This window comes from Oryx dammah, unplaced genomic scaffold (assembly GCF_014754425.2).
Source record: "Oryx dammah isolate SB20612 unplaced genomic scaffold, SCBI_Odam_1.1 HiC_scaffold_23, whole genome shotgun sequence".
NCBI lineage: Eukaryota > Metazoa > Chordata > Mammalia > Artiodactyla > Bovidae > Oryx > Oryx dammah.
The window spans coordinates 108,273,252-108,288,334 of NW_024070207.1; positions in this window are offsets into that span (position 1 = coordinate 108,273,252).

Genomic DNA, 15,083 nt, shown 5'->3' on the forward strand with positions numbered 1-15,083 from the left:
AGGTGTTTCTTGGCTTCCTACTATTGCATTCCAGTCCCCTATAATGAAAAGGACATCCTTTTTGGGTGTTAGTTCTAAAAGGTCTTGTAGGTCTTCATAAAACCGTTCAACTTCAGTTTCTTCAGCGTTACTGGTTGGGGCATAGACTTGGATAACTGTGATATTGAATGGTTTGCCTTGGAGACGAACAGAGATCATTCTGTCATTTTTGAGATTGCATCCAAGTACTGCATTTTGGACTCTTTTGTTGACCATGATGGCTACTCCATTTCTTCTGAGGGATTCCTGCCCGCAATAGTAGATATAAGTGTCATCTGAGTTAAATTCACCCATTCCAGTCCATTTTAGTTAGCTCATTCCGAGAATGTCGATGTTCACCCTTGCCATCTCTTGTTTGACCACTTCCAATTTGCCTTGATTCATGGACCTGACATTCCAGGTTCCTATGCAATATTGCTCTTTACAGCATCGGATCTTACTTCTATCACTAGTCACATCCACAACTGGGTATTATTTTTCTTTGGCTCCATCCCTTCATTCTTTCTGGAGTTATTTCTCCACTGATCTCCAGTAGCATATTGGGCACCAATGACCTGGGGAGTTCCTCTTTTGGTATCCTATCATTTTGCCTTTTCATACTGTTCATGGGGTTCTCAAGGCAAGAATACTGAAGTGGCTTGCCATTCCCTTCTCCAGTGGACCATATTTTATCAGACCTCTCCACCATGACCTGCCCATCTTGGGTTGCCCCACAGGCATCGCTTGGTTTCACTGAGTTAGACAAGGCTGTGGTCCTAGTGTGATTAGATTGACTAGTTTTCTGTGAGTATGGTTTCAGTGTGTCTTCCCTCTGATGCCCTCTTGCAACACCTACCATCTTACTTGGGTTCCTCTTACCTTGGGCATGGGGTATCTCTTCACAGCTGATCCAGCAAAGCATAGCCGCTGTTCCTTACCTTGGACAAGGGGTATCTCCTTACTGCTGCCATTCCTGACCTTCAACGTGGGACAGCTCCTCTAGGCCCTCCTGTGCCTGTGCAGTGCTAGACATGTTATTAATCTTTTATTCGATTTTCTCCTGTTAATCTGTCTCATGTCAACTGAATTCTTCAACCAGCCAGAAGAATCTAGAAGAGTAGAGGAAAACTTCTTCCTCTTCACCCATGATAATATTGAGTTTTCCAATCCATGGCTATAGTCAACATTTTTAGTAGGAAAAGAGTTGAGTATGTTCAGTATGGCAAGAGAAGATTGGCATTAGATGTATACACAGTCCATCTGTTCTACCAATATTCAGACATATATTATACAAATATTACAGTGAGATGTTTGATAGAAGGAAAGGTTTTACTATGATCACTTCCATTTCTCTCAGATAAATTAGTAACATGGTCATCACCTGAGAGAATCGGAGTGATATTTCATGAGGGATAAGACATTATGCTTTAACATAAGATAAGGGATAAGATAAGATACGAACATACATCAACAGGCTACAGTACTGACTATCATCATTTTGTGGAAAGTGCTAATCACTCAGTCTTGTCCAATGCTTTGTGACCCCATAGACTGTGGCCTGCCAGGCTCTTCTGCCCATGGGATTTCCCAGGCAAGAAAACTGGAGTGGGTTGCCATTTCCTCCTCCAGGGGCTCTTCTCAACTCAGGGTTCAAACCTGTAATTTTGCTGACCTCACATTTATTAGATTCTTTTTGGGTGACCCCTATTTCCCAGTGTGCTCAGGACCTGCCTGATTTTAGCACTGAAGGTTGCCCATCCCAGGAAACCCCTCAGTCCTGGGCAAACCGGGACAGTTGGTCAATCTATTTAGCCCTCTCTCTGTTTCCTTATGACTTCAATTTTGTCTGTTGCATGTAAAGTACGTAGAAGCTTGTTTGTAGATATTATGTAGGAGAAAGCACTTGAAATACCCACCTCGGTCATCACTTAGGTAATCTTAGGCAATTTAGTTAATTTTCAGTACAGTTCAGTCACTCAGTCGTTTCTGACTCTTTGTGACCCCATGGGTTGCTATGTGCCAGGCTTCCTTGTCCATTACCAACTCCCAGAGCTTGCTCAAACTCATGTCTATCAAATCAGTGATGCCATCCAAACATCTTATCCTCTGTCATCCCCTTCTCCTTCTGCCTTCAATCTTTCCCAGCATCAGGGTCTTTTCTAATGAGTCAACGCTTCGAGTGAGGTGGCCCAAGTGTTGGAGTTTCAACTTTAGCATCAGTCCTTCCAATGAATATTAAGGACTGATTTCCTTTAGGATGGACTGGTTGGATCTCCTTGCAGTCCAAGGGACTCTCAAGACTCTTCTCCAACACCACAGTTCAAAAGCATCAATTCTTTGGTGCTAAGCTTTCTTTATAGTCCAACTTTCACATCCATACATGACTACTGGAAAAACCATAGCCTTGACTAGACGGACCTTTGTTGACAAAGTAATGCCTCTGCTTTTTAATATGCCATCTAGGTTGGTCATAGCTTTTCTTCCAAGGAGCAAGAGTCTTTTAATTTCATGGCTGCAGTCACCATCTGCAGTGATTTTGGAGTCCAAAAAAATAAAGTCTGTCACTGTTTCCATTGTTTCCCCATCTATTTGGCATGAAGTGATGGGACCAGATGCTGTGATCACTGTTTTCTGAATGTTGAGTTTTAAGCCAACTTTTCCACTGTCCTCTTTCACTTTCAACAAGAGGCTCTTTAGTTCTTCACTTTCTGCCATAAGGGTGGTGTCATCTGCATATCTGAGGTTATTGATATTTCTCCCAACAATCTTGACTCCAGCCTGTGCTTTGTCCAGCCTAGCATTTAGCATGATGTACTCTGCATGTAAATTAAATAAGCATGGTAACAATATACAGCCTTAACGTACTCCTTTCCTGATATGGAACCAGTCTGTTGTTTCACATCCAGTTTTAACTGTTGCTTCTTGACCTGCATACAGATTTCTCAGGAGGCAGGTAGATGGTCTGGTATTCTCATCTCTTGAAGAATTTTCCAGAGTTTGTTGTGATCCACACAGTCAAAGGCTTTGGCGTAATCAGTAAAGCAGAAGTAGATGTTTTTCTGGAACTCTCTTGCTTTCCCAATGATGGAACGGATGCTGGAAGTTTGATCTCCAGTTCCTCTGCCTTTTCTAAATCCAGCTTGAACATCTGGAAGTTCACATTAGGGTTAACCTTAAAGTTAACCTTAGGGTCTCCGTTTCCTCATCTGTGTAATGAAGATAACAGTTTTACTTCCTCGCAGGGTTGAGGAGGGAATTAAATGAGCTGATGGTTGCCCAGAAGCGTTCTTGGTTCTCTGTCAGTTAACTACTGTCAAAATTGCTTTGAATTCATTGATAGAGAGTGGACTTGTGTGAAGATGGTATTGCTTTCAATAATACAGCATGCAAATGATTATTAACAGAAACTGTGACATTTTAGCTTTAGTTGAAATCTATTATTTCTGATCTCTGGTTCTATTCAATTCAGTTAATTTAGAAGGAGAAGGGGAAATTTTGATTCAATGCTTGATAAGTCTGTCTCAGAGAGTGCATATGGCACTGCTTGTTCTTGTGTTCCTGGTGAGTGGAAGTTATACATTAAAAAAAGAGAGAGAGAGAGATTTAGTCATAATCATAGTAACTCATCAACTGTGGAGTAAATAGTAATAGTAATTTTCAACAAAGTAATATAATTACTTTGGGTAGGAGTTATCAGTAGCATTTGAATATTTTTAACACATCTTTCAAAGGAAATAATAAAACAGATTTAAGAAAAAAATTATAAGTCCCTATTATTTTAGAGAAGAATAGTGAATGTAAATTTTACCATGTTACTGATAGCCTTTAAATAGAATCATAATTAAAATCTGCCTTCTGGAAGAAATATTTCACTATATTCACAATGTTAGCCTAGTGATTATATGTATTCAACTTGCTCACAGAATATGACCTGAAAGCCAGAAAATAAAAAGGGACTAATTCTGCTACTTAAGTGGATTCCGGGGGAAAAAGAGCAAAGAATAAGAAAAATTAGAGAACAGTAAAAGTGAATATAGCATCAAATATTGGAAAGCAAATTCATATGGGCAATTTTTAGAGTCAGAAACATGATAGCGTTTTAGCATAAGCCATTAAGTCTATTCTCCCATGCCATGGATTGGGAGTTCCCTAAAAGAATAAAACGGTTAATTGTTTGCATCTTTACCTAGTTTTCCTGAAACCAGAAATTCCAGGAAATAGCAGAAACACTTTGGATATGCTAAGTGTCTTTCATATTGAGGAGAGAATGCCCACTCAACTTGTGAGAGGGATAAAAATGTAAGGTGTAAAATTCATATTTTGTCAGTTCAGTTCAGTTGCTCAGTCGTGTCTGACTCTTTGCAACTCCAGGGACTGCAGCACGCCAGGCCTCCCTGTCCATCACAGCTCCTGGAGTTGACTCAAACTCATGTCCATTGAGTCGGTGATACCATCCAACCATCTCATTCTCTGTCGTCCCCTTCTACTCTTGCCTTCAAACTTTCCCAGCATCAGGGCCTTTTGCAATGAGTCAGCACTTTGCATCAGGGGCCCAAAGTATCGGAGTTTCAGCTTCAACATTAGTCCTTCCAATGAACATTCAGGGCTGATTGCCTTTAGGATGGACTGGTTGGATCTCCTTGCAGTCCAAGGGACTCTCAAGAATCTTCTCCAACACTACAGTTCAAAAGCATCAATTCTTTGGTGCTCAGCTTTCTTTATAGTCCATAGCCTTGACTAGACCGACCTTTGTTGGCAAAGTAATGTCTCTGCTTTTTAATATTCTGTCTAGGTTGGTCATAATTTTTCTTCCAAGGAGTAAGTATCTTTCATTTCATGGCTGCAATCACCATCTGCAGTGATTTTGGAGCCCCCCAAAATAAAGTCTGCCTCTGTTTCCATGTTTCTCCATTTGCCATGAACTGATGGAAACAGATGCCATGATCTTTGTTTTCTGAATATTGAGCTTTAAGCCAACTTTTTCACTCTCCTCTTTCAATTTCCAAGAGGCTCTTTAGTTCTTCTTCACTTTCTGCCATAAAGCTGGTGCCATCTGCGTATCCGAGGTTATTGATATTTCTCCCAACAATCTTGACTCCAGCTTGTGCTTCCTCCAGCCCAGCGTTTCTCATGATGTACTCTGTATATAAGTTAAATAAGCAGGGTGACAATATACAGCCTTGATGTACTCCTTTCCCGATTTGGAACCAGTCTGTTGTTCCATGTCTAGTTCTAACTGTTGCTTCCTGATCTGCATACAGATTTCTCAAGAGGCAGGTCAGGTGGTCTGGTATTCCCATCTCTTGAATTTTCCACAGTTTATTGTGATCCACACAGTCAAAGGCTTTGGCATAGTCAATAAAGCAGAAATAGATGTTTTTCTGGAGCTCTCTTGCTTTTTCCATGATCCAGAGGATGTTGGCAATTTGATCTCAGGTTCCTCTGGCTTTTCTAAAACCAGGTTGAACATCTGGGAGATCACAGTTCACATATTGTTGAAGCCTCGCTTGGAGAATTTTGAGCATTACTTTACTAGTGTGTGAGTTGAGTGCAATTGTGAGGTAGTCTAAGCATTCTTTGACATTGCCTTTCTTTGGGATTGGAATGAAGACTGACCTTTTCCAGTCCTGTGGCCACTGCTGAGTTTTCCAAATTTGCTGGCATATTGAGTGCTGTACATTCACAGCATCATCTTTCAGGATTTGAAATAGCTCAACTGGAATCCCATCACCTCCACTAGCTTTGTTTGTAGTGATGCTTCCTAAGGCCCACTTGACTTCACACTCCAGGATGTCTGTCTCTAGGTGAGTGATCACACTGTCATGATTATCTGGGTCATGAAGGTCTTTTTGCACAGTTCATCTGTGTATCCTTGCCACCTCTTCTTAATATTTTCTGCTTCCATACCATTTCTGTCCTTTTCAAACCCATCTTTGCATGAAATGTTCCCTTTGTATCTCTAATTTCCTTGAAGAAATCTCTAGTCTTTCCCATTCTATTTTTTCCCCTCTATTTCTTTGCACTGATCACTGAGGAAGGCTTTCTTATCTCTTCTTGCTATTCTTTGTAATTCTGCATTCAAATGGGTATATCTTTCCTTTTCTCCTTTGCTTTTTGCTTCTCTTCTTTTTATAGCTATTGGTAAGGCCTCCTCAAACAGCCATTCTGCTTTTTTTTGCATTTCTTTTTCTTGGGGATATTCTTTATCCCTGTCTTCTGTACAATGTCATGAACCTCCATCCGTAATTCATCAGGTACTCTATCAGATCTAGTCCCTTAAATCTATTTCTCACTTCCACTGTATAATTGTTAGGGATTTGATTTTGGTCATACCTGAATGGTGTAGTGGTTTTCCCTACTTTCTTCAATTTAAGTCAGAATTAACAAATAAGGAGTTCATGATCTGAGCCACATCAGCTTCTGGTCTTGTTTTTGCTGACTGTATAGAGTTTCTCCATCTTTGGCTGCAAAGAATATAATCAATTTGATTTTGGTGTTGACCATCTGGTGATGTCCATGTGTAGAGTCTTCTCTTGTGTTATTGGAAGAGGGTGTTTGCTATGACCAGTGTGTTCTCCTAGCAGAACTCTATTAGCCTTTGCCCTGCTTCATTCTGTACTCCAAGGCCAAATTTGCTTGTTACTCCAGGTGTTTCTTGATTTCCTACTTTTGCATTTCAGTCCCCTATAATGCAAAGGACATCTTTGGGGGGTGTTAATTCTAGAAGGTCTTCACAGAACCTTTCAACTTCAGCTTCTTCAGCATTACTGGTTGGGGCATAGACTTGGATTACTGTGATATTGAATGGTTTGCCTTGGAAACGAACAGATCATTCTGTCATTTTTAAGACTGCATCCAAGTACTGCATTTCAGACTCTTTTGTTGACTATGACGGCTACTCCATTTCTTCTAAGGGATTCTTGCCCACAGTAGTGGATATAATGGTCATCTGAGTTAAATTCACCGATTCCAGTCCATTTTAGTTTGCTGATTCCTAAAATGTCAATGTTCACTCTTGCCATCTCCTGTTTGATCACTTCCAATTTGCTTTGATTCATGGACGTAACATTCTAGGTTCCTATACAATATTGCTCTTTACAGCATCGGACCTTGCTTCCATCACCAGTCTCATCCACAACTGGGTGTTGTTTTTGCTTTGGCTCTGTCTCTTCATTCTTTCTTTCATATTTCATAATTCATATCCTTCATTCTTTCATATTTCATGGGTTTATATAAACCTGGTTTAAAACCATGATTCAAAGAATAAGAATGTGAGTATGTAAGTGTGAGGAAAGGTGTTTGTCAAGAGCAGGATTGTTGCTACCACCTTCATGGGATATGTTGTGATGTGAGCTGATGTGTGGCCATGAATATTGAGTAGTGTTTGCCTTAATTCTCAGGACCTTGGAGTGACTGTGGCATTTGTCACCTTACATGGTTTCAGTAGATTAACTGCAATGATCAGCTAACTTTCTCCCAATAGGTTTGGCATCATGGTTACCAAGGTACAGACTCCTGTTTTCTTATTTTAATTTCCCTGCCACAAATTCTGTCTTGTCTTTGAGTGTTAGTCACTCATTCGTGTCCAGTTCTTACAACCCTATGGACTCTAAGCCACCAGAATTCTCTGTTCATGAAATCCTCCACCAAGAATACTAAAATGCATTACCATTCCCTTCTCCATGGGATCCTCCCAACCCAGGGATGAAACCCTGGTCTCTCACATTGCAGGCAGATTCTTTAATGGTCTGAGCCACCAGGGAAGCCCTTTTACAATAGCAAAATTACTTCCTAGGTCACTACCTATATAACTTATTTGCTGACATCAAAAAATTATAATGTTTTTCTGACAGTGGAATAAATAGGCATCTTAGAAAACTAACAAAGTTTTATATATATGTGTGTGTATATATATGTGTGTGTGTGTGTGTATTCACAATATGTATGCATATTTGCATATATACATAGAGAGAGAGAAAATAGAGTAATTAAAGAGAAATCATTTCATTTCTCTTATCTTTTTCTTCATCCATCTTTCCTTTTATATTTCCCACAAAATTGGAATCATACCACGTGTACTGGTTCATAACATGGGGTTTTGCACACTTTATATATTACAGAAGTTTTCCCTATGTTATTATGTTAGTAGTATCATAGTAATAATAAAAGCCACAATATACTAAAGGCCGGGAGCTTCTGAGGTGGCTCAGTGGTAAAGATCCTGCCTGCCAGTGCAGGAGACATAAGAGATGTGGGTTCAATCCCTGGATCAGCAAGATCCCTTGGAGGAGGGCATGGCAACCCACTCCAGTATTCTTGCCTGGAGAATCCCATGGACAGAAGAGCCTGGTGGGCTACAGTCCATAGGGTCACAAAGAGTTGGATATGACTGGAGTGACTTAGCATGCACGCACTGAAGGCCAGGTTCTAGTCTAAGTAATATTCAGGTATACCTCAATAATGTGCATAGTAACCATTTGATGTAGGTGATATTTTTATTTTAGATATTATTATCTTTATTTTAGATATAAAAAAGCTGAATCTTTAAAAGAATAAGTGACTTGCTCCTGACCACATTGATAATAAGTACTAGAACACTGGTTCAGATACTGGTATTATGATTTCCAAAACATGCATATTTTTAAATATCATTATTTTATAAACTCATGATAATATTCAGTTGAGTGAATAACAATTTGTTCTACCAGTCTTCTCTTTTCAACATTTAGTGGTGCTCTAAAATAGCCAATTTTAAATTTGACTTGTATTGAGCATTCATATTCATATTCATAATTCTCATTATTCATATTCATATAAGGATTCATATTCATAATTCTCATTATTCATATTCATATAAGGATTCATATTCATAATTCTCATTATTCCTGTAAGACAAATTCCTAGAAATCTAACTGCTAGGTTAAGGCTCTGAATAGTTTTAGCACTTCTGATACATAGTGCTGAATTGCACTAAAGGAAGTTTTTTAAAAAATATTAAATACCATTCCACTGACACTGTTTCATTTTAAAGATTTCTTGGCAAATGTCCTTTTCATTGTTTTTAAGGTCATTTATATTTATACAGGTGATCATTCATAATTTTTATTATCCCCAATCTGGGGTGGTATATTTAGATCAAGATCTAGGTATATATTTCTCCAGGATTTGCAAACAAATGATATCCTGATATTTACATTATATTTCTTTCATCAGTATTAAAATTTCTTGACTATAGTTCTTTTTTAAATTTCTTGTTCATATACTTTGCCTTTGTAAAAAATATATATATATATCCATCTCTTCTTAACTGATTTTAAAAATAAACTTTTATTGAATTATAACTAGTTGATGTTGAGGATCATTCTCTTCTTTTACATCCTTATGAAATGAATGGGGCAAATGACCTTCCAGCATGCTCCCTTGCAGCTGATCATTGACATATGCATAAATTCTGATCAGCAGTGTTTAGTGAGAATGTTATGTGGTAGATTCTTTCCCTTGGTGCCTCAGTTCTGTGATGTGACTTTCACATCCATTCTGTGAACTACAGCTTAGTAGTCAACTGTTGCTCAAAATTTCAATTGTCTACAGTTTTTCTTTCTCATGGGTTTGTGAACTGGCTGTGGCAGCTCTATGTCAGGCAGCAGATCAGGCTCAGTTCTGCTTCATAGGGCTATCATTCTGAGATCTAGGCTAAAAGCAGCAGCAGTGCTCAAGGCCTTGCCCTTCTCATGATGAGCAACAGCAGAGCAAGAGTCAGTGGAAATAAAAGATTATTCTTAAAACATCTACTCAGAACTGCCATAGTTGCACAGTGGTTGGGATGGGGACATAGACTGTACCTGGTCTACACTTCAATGGTGGACACTTCAATGTCACATGACAGAGAGCTTGGGTGTACAATCCAATAACATGGAGCATAGCTGGCAACAAGAATCCAGTCTACTGCACTCATTTATGTTCTGTGTCTAAAATCAAGGAGACTGTGAGAGTGAATTTCCTATAAAAAAATTCCTTTCTCACTTTATCTTGAGTGGCTTCTGTTCTCTGCAGATAAATCCTGAGTGACATTTTCCAGAACATTTCTGTTTTTAACTCATGCAGTTTATCTACTGGAAGGTCAAAAAGAAGAAAGAATGTTCATCTGACATTTCTGCCACTAAACATGTTCTTGACCTGTACTCTGTGAAGCAGCTTGTTCTTTCACTGTCTATGGACTTTGAGTAGCATATCCACCCTACCAGGGGTAGATCTTGTGATTTCATCTTAATTCACTTAAAAATGGCTAGATACTGAAATACAGTGGGATTGGGGGTGATCTTATGGATCCCATGGTAATTAGAACCTTTGAATGTCCAGGTAAAGGATTAAACCAGTAGAGTGATGAAAACTAAAGAAGTCAAAGTGCTGTTTCAAATATGAGCAGCTATTTAAGTACAATGAATGTGGCAGATGGGAATATCATTGCACTCAATAGTAGATCTAACGGGATATGATTAACTTATAGATGTTGGCTCTCTGAGAGTGAGACTGTTGAAGAAAATTTATAGGTAGATATGCATGTGGGCATTATATGTATACCCCTTCTGTGTAGAAAGGAATTGAATTTTTTCAGAATTATTGTTTTTGATTAGTTCTGCAAAAATCCTCATACCAGTAGGGGGCATTAGAAAAGAGGTAGGAAAACGTGAGTGAAAGGGAGAACAAATGAAAGTCACAGGGTAGAATTAGATTCAATTCAATTCAGATGGTTATGTATGACAGAAATAAAATTCGAGTTATTTTCTCCCACATTCAATTTAGGGAGAATTATTTTTTCCTCTGAAAGTTCTGATTTTTTTTGTCTCAACTTCACCTCTTTGTTACATAGTATTACACTTTCCCCTTGTACTCATTGTTTACCCACTTCAAGGGAATTCAATATGATTTCTAATCAAAATTATATAAGCCTCTATTAGGCAGAACTTGAAGCAAAATATATAATACCTTTAGAAATAAACCTCTACTTCTGCTCTCAGACACATGTATTAAATTCCTAGAAGCATGGAGGGAGGTGGGAATAAGATTCTATTCAGTTAACCAAATAATCATTGTCAGTATCAGATACATTCTTCCTGTAGCTGACTCCATACCAACAATTACTCACATGAAATATATCCATAAACAATAATAACCCCATTTTAGAAAACTCAACTCTATGTGCTCAACTGGGAGACGTCAGTATGTCTTTGGAAACCATAGGAAACTTTATTGCTTCAGATTATTTGGAGGTTTGACTTGTACTACTCACCAGGAGAGCTGGAAGCTATGAACTGGGTTAAATATGTAAAAAGAAGAAAGAGACAGGATATTTCTTGGAAGTACTCTACACTAGGAGGATCAGAGGACAAACAAAAAAAATGTTACTAGAGTCATGAAGAAATAGTCTAGGGTCATTAAATCCAGGATCTAAGGAATGGAGTAGCAGAATCTAGAGATACTAGGTTCAGGAAATAATGGCCAGTGAGCTAGAACTCATGTACATTGTCATATAGCAAAGGTAAAAATAGAAACTCTGGATGGGTAGAATCTAGAAACTAGATATGAGTAACAATACTGACAGACAAGCTGTAAGAAATACAATTGACTTTGTAGCTAGTTAAGACAAAAGATTAAGCTTCATGCGTTTCAAGTGGAAATTAGTCTCATTAACATTAGACTTTCTTTCTAGACTCAGATCTGGTCCCAGAGAATAAATTATCCCTAGCCTATGGTTGAAACAGACAGACTAGAGACAGGGCTTCACCCTCATCTTCTCTAGTTTGGATTTATAACTTCTGTGTCTATGTTCCCTGATCTCTAATTCAAATACCACTATGGGCAGGGTTTTAACTAACCTTTGAATAGCTTTTCATTCAGAATTTGACTTTTTCATAATACTTGAAAATATAGGTCCAGATTAGGACTTTACATTTCACAATGTTTAGAAAAGCTGTTTAGAAAGTGCTTTTGCACTAAAATATTACATTACTACACCTTTTCTCCAATGACACTTTATGCTTACCTTCGCACTCAAAATATTTGTCTCCATTCATATGTATATAATACACATTAAGTCCCTTCATGTCTGGCTTCCCAGGTGGCCCTAGTAGTAAAGAACCTGCCTGCCAATGCAGGAGGCCTAAGAGACACAGGTTTGATCCCTGTGTTGGGAAGATCCCCTGGAGGGGAGCATGGCAACCCACTCCAGTATTCTTGCCTGGAGAATCCCAGGGACAGAGGAGTCTGGTGGGCTATAGTCCTTAGGGTCGGAAAGAGTCAGACACAACTGAAGCAACTTAGCACACATGCCCTTAATGTCTATTCATTTAATGGTTAATATTTGCCTTCTGTTTTCATGCATTTTATTTTTGTGGTCTTAGGCTATGTGCTAATTTAATTTTTCATCTTCTGAATGTTAACAAGTCAATAAAGAACCCACACACTTGCATCAAGACCATCCCCTATACCATTGTATGTTTCCATCAGCAGGAGTTAATTAGAGGTCTGGAAGTCTGCATGCTCAGGGCACTAATCCCCCGCTTCTTATTTACCTTAACAAATCAGACATTTTTCCTCCTAGGGAAAGTCAGCAATGATCTCTCTGCATACTTTGTATCTTTCTTGGAAGTCCCCATAGCAACCACTGGTCATTCTGTTAATAGGAATCTGTTCTGTTGTGACCCTGCATCACACTCTGAATTAATCAGGGTCTTACCGTGAAATAGAATGCCACTCAGATGGCTCACCTGAAGAGATGTTATGAAAGAGCAATTTACAGAGAGCAGAGTTAAAGCAACCAACAAGAAGTTGATGTACCCAGAGACAAACAACAAAAAGAAATTACTGTAAATATAATGGGAGAAGAGTGTTTAAGGCACGTAGTGAAAGCTAAAGCATTGGAGGAGGAAAACAGAGGCTATAATGATGAAGTGGGGCAAACATAGTGTGAATAATGACTTACAACAGGGAGAGAGGGGCAAGGAAAAAGCGGTATTCCCATCCTCTTTCCTCCTACCATACAATCTTCTCTAAGAGAGCTGGCAGATGTTTAAGTTAAGTTAGGTCGCTCAGTCGTGTCCGACACTTTGCGACCCCATGGACTGTAGCCCACCAGGCTCCTCCGTCCATGGGATTCTCCAGGCAAGAATACTGGAGTGGGTTGCCATTTCCTTCTCCAGGGGATCTTCCTGACCCAGGGATTGAACCCAGGTCTCCCGTATTAGAGGCAGATGCTTTAACCTCTGAACCACCAGGGAGTTTGGTTCTGTCTAAAACATACATGAGACATTTTGTGCACAAGACTTGTTGTTCATAAGATACCTGATTCATGCCAAACTGTCCTTGATTGTTAGAGAACCATTTGGTCCTATCCAAAACATCCATGAAACATTTGGTCCACACCAAAAGGTCCTTGATATTTGGTCTCGTCCAGAACAATTTGTCATGGACCAAATACGCTCATGGACATTTTGGAAAACACCAAATGTCAGGGATCTTTTGGTATGAATCAAATATCTATTGGTACTTTTGGACAGGTCCAACTGGCTTGCAAGACCTACGATCACCACCTTTTATCCAAAATCAAATGTTGACCAGTTAAGGGGACGGAGTCCATAGGAATCACATTCCTGGGGTATGCAACAGATAAAAGAAGAGTGAAGAATGAATTTGGGGGGGTGGCAAAATTTGCTCCTCCCCACCTACTGAAATTATTTCATCTTACCCAGTGTACCCCAGATCAGTTATCAGCAGAATCCCCTATTTTCTCAAACTTCAATCAAAGTTTCCTTCTTCTTGCTCAAACTGTAACTAGGAATTCTTCCTCAAAATACTGCTTCCCCTGGAATAGTCATAAGTGATAGCTGTTTCCTTCCTATACTCTTATACTCCTCTTATCTACAGGTAGGGTTACTCTTCATTGCTGCTTCCATACCATTCTTCTGTCTTCTTAAAATATCCTGTATTTGAATCTCTTGTCATTAGAGTGTAATACTCCTCATTGCAGCCACCCACAGTCCCTTAAGCTCATATGTCTCATTTTACTAATATGTTATTTTGCTCCTGGTTCATTGACATTTTCTGGTATACTACTCATGTTATACAGCTGATAGCTGATTCCAGTATCCATTTTAACTGTTGGCCTTGATTTTTATTTTATCCAATAATTTTTTCTTTCATCATACCTTAACCATAAACTAATGGCCATAGATTTTGTTACTGCCAGTAAATATAGCCTCCTCAGAATCCCAGTTCAAGCCCCCCCATCCTTCAGTTACCACTTGCCATATCTTTCAACTTACTCCCTCAAGTCAGCCACCGCTACCTTCATCTGGTTGATTCGATAATACCTTTTATGTCTCTCATATCTCTCCTGCCTTTACTTTGTTTTTTAATTCAACCTAAATTTCATGCTCAATCATTATTATTCCTCTATTGCATAGATCCTCAAATCTCTTGCTCTTTTCTCACTAAGTCATACCTTCTTGTACATCCTACAGCTCCCCATTTCTGCCTAGTCCTTGATGGCACACGCATGGGTAAATATAGCTAGAGCAAAGCACATTCTATGGTGTTTGTTGTTATTGTTGTTTAGTTGTTCAGTCATGTCCAACTCTTTGTGACCCCATGGACTGTAGCCTGCCAGGCTCCTCTGTCCATGGGATTTCCCAGGCAAGAATACTGGAGTGGGTTGCCATTTCCTCCTCCAGGGGATCTTCCTGACCCAGGGACTGAACACAGGTCTCTTGCATTTACAGATGGGTTCTTTACCACTGAGCCACCTGAAGAATCCTCCATGGTATTTAGACCCGCTTAACTTCATTGCCACTCACTTTATGGAACCCTAATGCTATTTAGCAACTATACTACATGTACCTGTCCATTCTGTCTTAGGGAACTAGTTTGTAATTTGTTCTTTCTTGTCACATTGCCAATGTCTCCTTTTCTTTGATCACTCACCTGATGATGTTATGTTCCATTTCACAGAAAATAAATAAATAAATAAAGCAATCAGAAGAAAATACAAGTTTTTACCACTATATCTA